This window comes from Pundamilia nyererei, unplaced genomic scaffold (assembly GCF_000239375.1).
Source record: "Pundamilia nyererei isolate P.nyererei 1_Seehausen unplaced genomic scaffold, PunNye1.0 scaffold00038, whole genome shotgun sequence".
Taxonomy (NCBI): Eukaryota; Metazoa; Chordata; class Actinopteri; order Cichliformes; family Cichlidae; genus Pundamilia; species Pundamilia nyererei.
Genome location: NW_005187439.1, coordinates 3,854,955 through 3,863,778, shown reverse-complemented (window position 1 = coordinate 3,863,778; position 8,824 = coordinate 3,854,955).

Genomic DNA, 8,824 nt, shown 5'->3' with positions numbered 1-8,824 from the left:
CAGTCTTAGAGCGAAGAGCTCTAAGGTCTTTAATATAACAAAAGTCATAGGATGAGTTTATTTAAGACCTTGTATGTGAGGAGAATGATTTTAAATGTGATTCTGGGTTTAACAGGGAGCCAGTGAAGAGAAGGCAATATGATGAATCCAGCCATCTTTTTTATTGTCACTTATCCAATCCAGAGAGTTAAAGCCTCTCACAAATGTCATAGGTCAAAGGACACGATACACCCTGAACAGGTCGCCAGTCTATCCATGCCTCACATCATCATTTAACCTCTTTGAACTGTGGCAGGAAGCTGGAGTGCTCGGAGACTAACCCTCTCTGCACAGGAGGAACAAACTGTGCACACTTAGTTTGTTTCTTAGCACTAATTAGCAGATATGTGTCTTGCCAATCAAGTTTGCTAGTATTAGCAGCTAGCTTAGCCGTCAAGCTTTTTATCTAAATATGGTCATTGGCAACTCCAAAAAAGCAGTGGTGAAAATGCCAACAATGACGTTAACATTTTCTCAGAGCAGTGGGGAGCACTACAGTGTTTCTGTCATATGGCAGCACCTATTGTAAGGAGAAAAATGCTGAAATGTGACTCGCTGATCTTGCTATGGCTATGATAACATTATTCAGTTCATTGTTATGTAAAATATGTTTAGACTATTTAAGGTATTCATTGCAATGGGTGGTTCCACACTGCAATCTCTAATCTTGCAAGGTAAGAGAGGAGCTTCCCTCTGTAATGGAAGGACATTTTGAAATAAAGACGGCTGCAACTCTTCCTTCTCTTTTTTTGACCTCCAGCGCACCTTTAGCGAACAAAGAAAAGCACAAATGAAAACAGGAATAAAATAAAATCTTTTGAACAAGTGTCTATTTGTGAATCACTGTATTATTTCATTTATTTGTTTCTGTTTATCTATGTTTTGAACTATCATAATATTTTCTCCAAACTTCTGATGATAGTAGAATTTGGATGTGAATCCAAAATATGACTATCCAATAAAACTAGTAAATGTGTATTTGTATCAGACATCATTTGGGTTCATTGCAATTTCAGAACAAATTCTTCTTATTATTATTAGTAGTAGTAGTAGTAGTAATAGTAGCAGTATAAACCTATTACAAATGTATTCTTTACCTGTCATTATAAATTTGCCATTGTATTGATTTGATTTATAAAATAAGCCAAATAAATTATTAATTTTACAACTGAGAGTCCTATGTGTATGTTTTGCCACCATCATGGCTCTCGTCAATGAACTATTTTTAGACATGCTGTAACTGTCATGTGCTCAAACGACTTTCTGTAAACACAAAGAAGATTTCTATCCTTCCTGGTAGACTATCTGTGAAGTTTCAAGAACTTTGCTCCTCTGAAAAAACATCACTCAGAGGAATGTTGGCAGTGACTCAGAGAGACGATCAGACATGTAGAGCACCATATTTCATTCACCAGCAACAGCAGACAGCTGAATGGAAAAGTTCAAAGGTTTAAAACCACAATATTTGGAAATCCGGAGGATGTCATTTAATGTTGTGTCAGAGATAATTCCCCCCAAGTTATTAGTGAATATTTCATAATAGAAATGACCAGGTTTCCCTATTGACAAGGGTGTCATATTTGATACATGGGTTTTTGAGATCCTAACCTACTTATATGTTTTGTTTTGTTTTTTGCAGTTATTTAATTTTTTTATATGACTGTCCTTGACTATTTTACTATCTTGTGTATTTTAAAATTGAAAAAAAAACTGACAGTGTAAGAGTCAAGGCAGGGATTACTGTCATAGAGCTTTGAAATTATTTAAACTAAGAAGGAAGGATCATAGTAAAATACACGTTTAGAAGTTGAAATGTTGAAATGTAAATCTGTAAATAACTATTTGTAATACCTTTATTATATTATCTTCTACATTTCCAGTTAAGATTTAAAGCTCGGCTTGAATTTTGTCAAATTTATTTTTAACGTAAGTGACCTCTTGGGGGATTTTAAGGGTTCCAAGGAAGACAAGTAACTCGCTTAAACTGACATAATTATTGCATGTTTGCTGGAGTCAGCAAGCTGAAGACAAATTTGGATCTTACTGGAATCAGATCAGAGACATAACATCAGAAGTGGTGGGGAGGTTGGGAAATTCAGGAGACAGGAGGATAAAAACAAGCTCAGACATATCTGACGTTCAGTTCAAAGAACTCAATAAAACAGAAAAACTCTTTGGTGCAGTTCTTAGAAGCAAACGTGGGATGGGTTTCATCAGCAGGCAGGTTTCTTTCAAAATGAAACTACAGTTCAGATCAGACTCAGATCCATCTGTTCATTCACTTTCTACCGCTTTATTCAATTCAGGGTTGTGGTGGAGCTGGAGCCTGTCCCAGTTTCACAGGACGAGATGCAGGGGACACACCCTGAACAGGGTTGCCAGTCTGCCACAGGGCCAACAAAGAGAGACAAAGTCCTGCAGGAATGTGGGTTACTTGGTTTTGCCAAGAGAAAAGTATAGAATAGCCTGCCAGTCAGCAATTAACATATAACCACTCCAAGGTTAACCCAGTGCTATTTGAATATTAAATTTGCGCCAGAGGCTTTACAAAGCATTTCAAACAAACACTTAAAGTGCCATATGCACAAAAATGGTAAAAGTTGAGTAAAAGTTAGGATATTGTATGTTAGAGAAGGATATTGTATGTTAGCATCGACTGCTATTTTAAGGTTAGCTAGCTATTTAGCTTAACTGTGCTCAAACTCAGAACTTCTCAAATAAAAATAATCTTTCTAAAAACTCCAAGTTTCCACAAAGCTGACATATTTTCATTACATTAAGCTAAGCTAGTAACGAATACTTACTGTAGGGTCTGAGAGTATTCCAGGCGAAGAAAGACCGCCACCTTCCCGCCACTAGTATTTCATGTTGCTGAACAGAATTTGATTCATTTTCCACCACGTGTATAATTTAGTTGACTAAAAACAGGCCAATACATAAATACTGAACTGCTTTTTAGGTTTTTAAAAATAACACACAAAATATGTCGAACTGTGTAACATATCAAGTGTGTTGACTTTTTTACACGTTTTAAATATTTACGCTGTTTTTTTTTTACACATGATACATTAAATTAACTCATTAATGATTAATTAACACATGTTTTGTGTCATTTTTTAAACATCCTTTCTAAGAGTGCATGCGTCTGCATGTATCTCCTTAGCTAACCCGAACCACACTTTGTACAAACATTGATAATTTATTCTTATGATTTCTGTATTTTAATTTTATCATCCCCCTGCAAAGGTAATATTTTATTTTCCATTTGTTTTAGCACTGTAGGGTTACATAATGACACACATTTTCTAATTGTGTTCTTTACCATTTTATCTCTCTTCACACGTGTGGATCTTATTATAGTGTAAGAATAACAAAGCTATTTGGCCTTTCGTGTCTGATGAATGTTTTGGATGTTTTTTATTTGCCCTTTTTTTGACATTTTGACAGTCCTCTGTTACATTTGTCTCTGATCTACTCAACACAGCCTAGAAAATGTTTAAACCAAGCAGTCTGCCATGGCCTGTGTCTAGGGACCGAGGGCTCATGTATTTCTGTATTTATGTTTATGTTCCATGTGCAGTGCTTTGGTTGCTCTCTCTCCTTTTTCCTCTTGTCTCCCTGTGTGTATTCATTTACGTTCGTACTCCCAGATGTTTTGGGTTGCAGAGGGATTGCAACCCGGAAGTGTTCCTGCGCTGGAAGCTGCCACACCTGCCGCTCATCAGCCATCGTCAGCTGCGGCTGATGGCCTCGTTTAGAGCGCCCTATTTAAGAGTGTGGTTGAGTCAAGCTCATCAGGACTGCCGTGATAGCTGTCATAAAAGTGACATCACATGATATGAGGCAAAGTGTATTCTCATTGTTAATGATATACGTAGGTTTAGGGTTTAATTCATGCAGGTAGCGTCATTTAAGAGTTTCTTTCTCATGCCTTAGCATAGGCAGACAATGGGATTAGGCTGTGGACAATAGTTTATCTAATCTTTATAATACCTTTTGTACCTAAATGAGAATAGGGTGTGTTTTTTTTAACCATGTGAACGTAACTGTTATTAGGAGGAGAAGTTCTAAAGGTATAAAAAGTGAATTACATCAGTTTTACAAAACAGATAAAACCCACTCAAAATTATGATTATGCAAAAGTTTTGAACTCTTGTTTGAACTTATTGTTTGTTTGTTTGTTTGTTTTTCAGTTTCTAATCCATCACATTGTTTTATGGATCATCTTATGCTTTTGATATTAACTGATGTTATTAAGCCACATGCTTCATGTGTGACAGCAGCCAACTGGAATGTGTCCAGATAGCTTTTGTCTGACCTCCTACTCCTCCTCCACTCTGCTTCTGTTTTTCTGAATGAATCACAATAAGTTTGTTTTCACGAGGATAAGAGTGTGTCGTAATTCAGTCAATGAAACCACAGGAAGCTTTCATGCATCCATTAGTGACGACTACTGCTCGGAGTCTCCTGGCTGATAACCCAAAAATAAGCACTCTGTCCTCCTCCTTGTTTTTATCAGGAGATATGGGGGTGACTAAACTGATTTTTTTTTTAAATAGACACTTTGTGGGTGGCTGCATCTTGGAAAATCCAAAGGTGAATGTAATCACGCTTTTTGTGTCTCACTTTTAAAGTTGGAATTTTGTTTTATTGAAAGATACTCAACAATGTTTAAAAAAAATCAGTAATCTTCAGTTATTTGGAGTAAGCTGAATTTAATTGAAAGTAAGCAGTAGAGTAAATTAATCAGGTCACCATGAATGAATCAGTATTTAATTTCCACTTACATCTCCATTAAGGCAAATAAAACACTGGTTTCAGTGTGACACTTTCATGTGTTTCCTCTTCTAACACTGAAATAGCTTCAACATATAGGCAGCATCCTCTTGTCTTTGGCTGATTTGATTGCTGAGGTTTCTTTTAATATTATAGTCTTACCTCACAATATAAAGCGCCTTGAGGGATAACATAAAAAACTGACTTATATCTTGCTGAAATTGAAGACTTCTTTTGAATCAGCTGTTGAGTGATCTGTGACAATTGGTTTTTCCTGCATGCTTAGTTAGACTGGCATATTGGGAACTTAAAGACTGGGTTAATGCATTGGCCTCTTAAAGCATTAGACGATGCAAACTTCACTACTGGGATAGCTGCTGCCATCAGGATGTTTCTGGGAAAGTTTATGTGGTTGGTGCATGTCAAAGTTCAGTTCAAATGTATTTATGTAGCACAGCAATCACTTTAAGGCGCTTTATATTTTAAGGTAGCGACCCTACAATAGTAAAAAGTACACGTAAGTACCATCAACATTTCTCTCATTTAGTGTTTTAATGATATAGATGACCAATTTAAATCGCTGTGTTTGCGCTGATGTGACTGAATTAAAAGAGTAGGGTCCACTTGAGTCCAAATAATTTGAATTTTATCATTAGCGTGAACATATCCACATACTCAAATTTGTTCTAGGACTTACAGACAGATAACATTTAGCATAGATTTGTATTTCAAGCTGCTATGATTGGTGGTCTTTTTTTATGTAGAAAAAGTGCAAAGAGTGAAAACAAAACAAATCGGTGCATTTAAGAAAAAGCTGATTTAGACGAAACATCTTGTATTCCTCCTCTGACGGTGTCTATTTATTCAAACACTTTTAGGTTCATACACCGTTTTACTGAGGAACTGGATTTTTTTACTGTACATTTAACGAGAACATTTGTTCCTCTCCAGCATGAATTCTGCCTTTGTGCGAGGACCAGAAACAAGGACAAGAACTGTGTCAGTCGACAGCGAGCTGGACTGTGACCATCTGTTAGATAACCTGACGAGCATGACACCAGCATGTGGTCATACTTAACAAGTTTCTAATGTTGTTGTTAAACAGAGCTCAACTAACTTTGTTTCCTTTTCTTTCTTGTAATGTATTTTTATTCATTGTAGTTCATGTATAAGCAAAAGAACGTTTAAAAAGCGCAAAACTAATTTTGTTCTGTGAAAAATTACCTTCTAATTAAAACTTTTTGTTTTAATTAATTTCATTAATAATTGTTTCATTTCTGATTCTGACCTTTAATGAAGTGATTTGCCTATATAAACGTAACTTTCCCAAGCTGTCGCAATTATAAAGGGACTCATACATTAAAAATAGCTGCTGGAATTTTTTTTGGGCTAACAAGATGGTGATAAGAATAAGATACACAACAAGCCAAAGAGCCAAACTGCAGCAAATATGAGTTTGCTTTAGAAAGTACAGGAAACATGCCCATCAGTCTTATCTGTGGAAACTGTGAGTGTTTCCTGTCTGCAGCTGTGTGATCGAGCTGAGGCCATTAGCATGACTTGCACTGGATGGACTCTTAAAATTGAGGGGGAGGAGTAAACTCATGATGAAACAAACAAGTAATGACGATAATGTTTTACTGCATGGAGGACCGAGTTGCTCCTACAGCCAGATTTGGGAAAGTTTACATGCATGAGTCAGAGCAAGTAAATGTTTAGACAGTAAGATGAAGGTGGCTCTGCTAAGTTGTGGTTATTAACAGCTGTTTGGCATTTCCTGCTCGCTGTGGATGACTTACAGGAGTTTTTGTCATCACCTGGACTCCGGTTTCAGTCTGTCTCTTGCCTATGGGTCCAAGAAAATATGCGGAAGCTGTTATTTTGTAACTGTAGAGCAGGGGTAGAGCAGACCAGCTACTGATTGGAAGGTTGGTGATTCGATCCTTGACTTCCCCAGTCTGCATGTAAGCTACTAAGTAGTACAAGTGGCTCTCCGATGCGTTAATCAGAGTGTGAAGGGTGGTTAGATTGCACTTGAGTTTATAAGTGCATGTATGAGTGGGTGTAAATGGTGAATGAGGCATGTTGTATACAGCGCTTTGAGTACTCCAGGAGAGTAGAAAAGCTCTATACAAGAATCAGTCCATTTACCACTCTTACAAGTAGATATATGGTAGTGCAAGACAAAACACAATATCAAAATTGCAATATTTTATATGCATATAACATTGCAACAGCAACAAATGTTGGAATTGTAGTTAAACATAAATTCCCATAAAAGAAGCTGCAGAAGCATTGAAATACTGGAAGCTGTTGCCTCACACATCAAATCATGAGAGCATGTCCAAAACAAAATAACAACTTTCTATCAAAAACACAACTGAATGTTTTCCTAATCAAATGTACATTTTTGGACTAGCCCCTGAGAGACCCATTCATTATATATCGGCTTGCATTGAGACAAGAAGTCATAGAAAGACCCTCCATAAATCACACCCTGCTTTAATCTCCTGCTCATCATCAGGAAAGTGTTTGCTGGGGTTGTAGATCAAGTGAGCAGTAAGGCCCTTTTCTCATACACTTCTATCTTGTACAGCCGGAAGAGTCATCGATCAGTTGTTGCACCCAAGTCACAAAATCAGTGATTTTTAGTGATATGTTGGATTGAAATTTTTTTTTACTCATAAATAAGAACACGCAGATTTATGTTGGAAATGAAACATAATTCACATAGACTAGGAAGCTCATGAATGTGAGACTAAGAGGTCCCTCCTTACTCTGCGTGTCATCAGGATGAGCTTCACTATGAGGAAACTGTGAATAATGTGGGGTTTTTGTCACTCATAACAGTGAATACTTCCTCTGAATAAGAATTTACATAGTTACATGGTTTGTTTTGGGTTTTAAGCATTTAAATATGTATTACCTTGTTAATATGAACTGGGTGGAAATATAATCAATTTAATGGTAAAGACCAAAAGAGGGGAGAATTTAGTTTCTAGTTTATTAAGAATTTGATCAGAAAAAAAAAATTCACAGTCATTGTCACACATTGTGACATATTACAGAGACAAAACCATGTCTACATAACAAACTTTTGTTACGTAGACATTACATTTAATATATTATATTATAAATGCATGACTGTAAGGTTTAGGTATAAGGTTAAGAGAATTCACCTTAATGTAAGCGAACGTCCCCTGAAGTGACAGAAACAGGATAATGAGTGTGTGGCGGATTCCCCTCTAATTGCCATCTTTGTTGTAGTGTACACAGCTCTTGCGTCACGCCACACTGAGGGAACTCTTGTCAACACCGGGTGACCCACAGGGAGGAAGTGATGTGTGAAGTAATGCAAAACACGAGTTTAAGGAAAATAATGAAAAACAAGCAGCAGCTCCCCCAGCTGGATGTGCTGCTTAAAGAAAGACAAGCAGAGAATAAAACATAACCTACAGAAGATTTTTGTATCCATAAGTTATAAAGACCTAAAAAAAATGTTGTATTCTTGAATAAATTACTCAACAAAAATGCTCAGAATAACATTAAACTATTTGCTGACAATTAAATGTTTATATGGAAGTTTTTTTATGCAAAGATGATGAAAAAACATAATGTCCTAGCTCCCCAGTGTGCTGGATTTAGTGTAAATGATGTCATTTTTTTATGGAAACATGCATCATATACCTGCGAGCACATGATACACAGATTTTTACCAATTATATATTTATTTTCTTTAAGAAACATTTCAACAAAAATCTTTCTAACTGTATTTTTAACTCATTTTTTCTATTGTGTGTTTCTCTTTCCTGCTTCATGATATGTGTGCACATTTGACCTTTTCTGTGTGTATTGTTCAAGATTGAATAGAATATTTGCTAGTGAGAGGCTTCCACTTGTAACAGAGAATTTTAAAAGTTCAGTACGTTTGCTGATGCTGATAAGCAGGCCTCTGCTTCCACCTGCTGGCTAAAAGACACACACACACACACACACACACACACACACA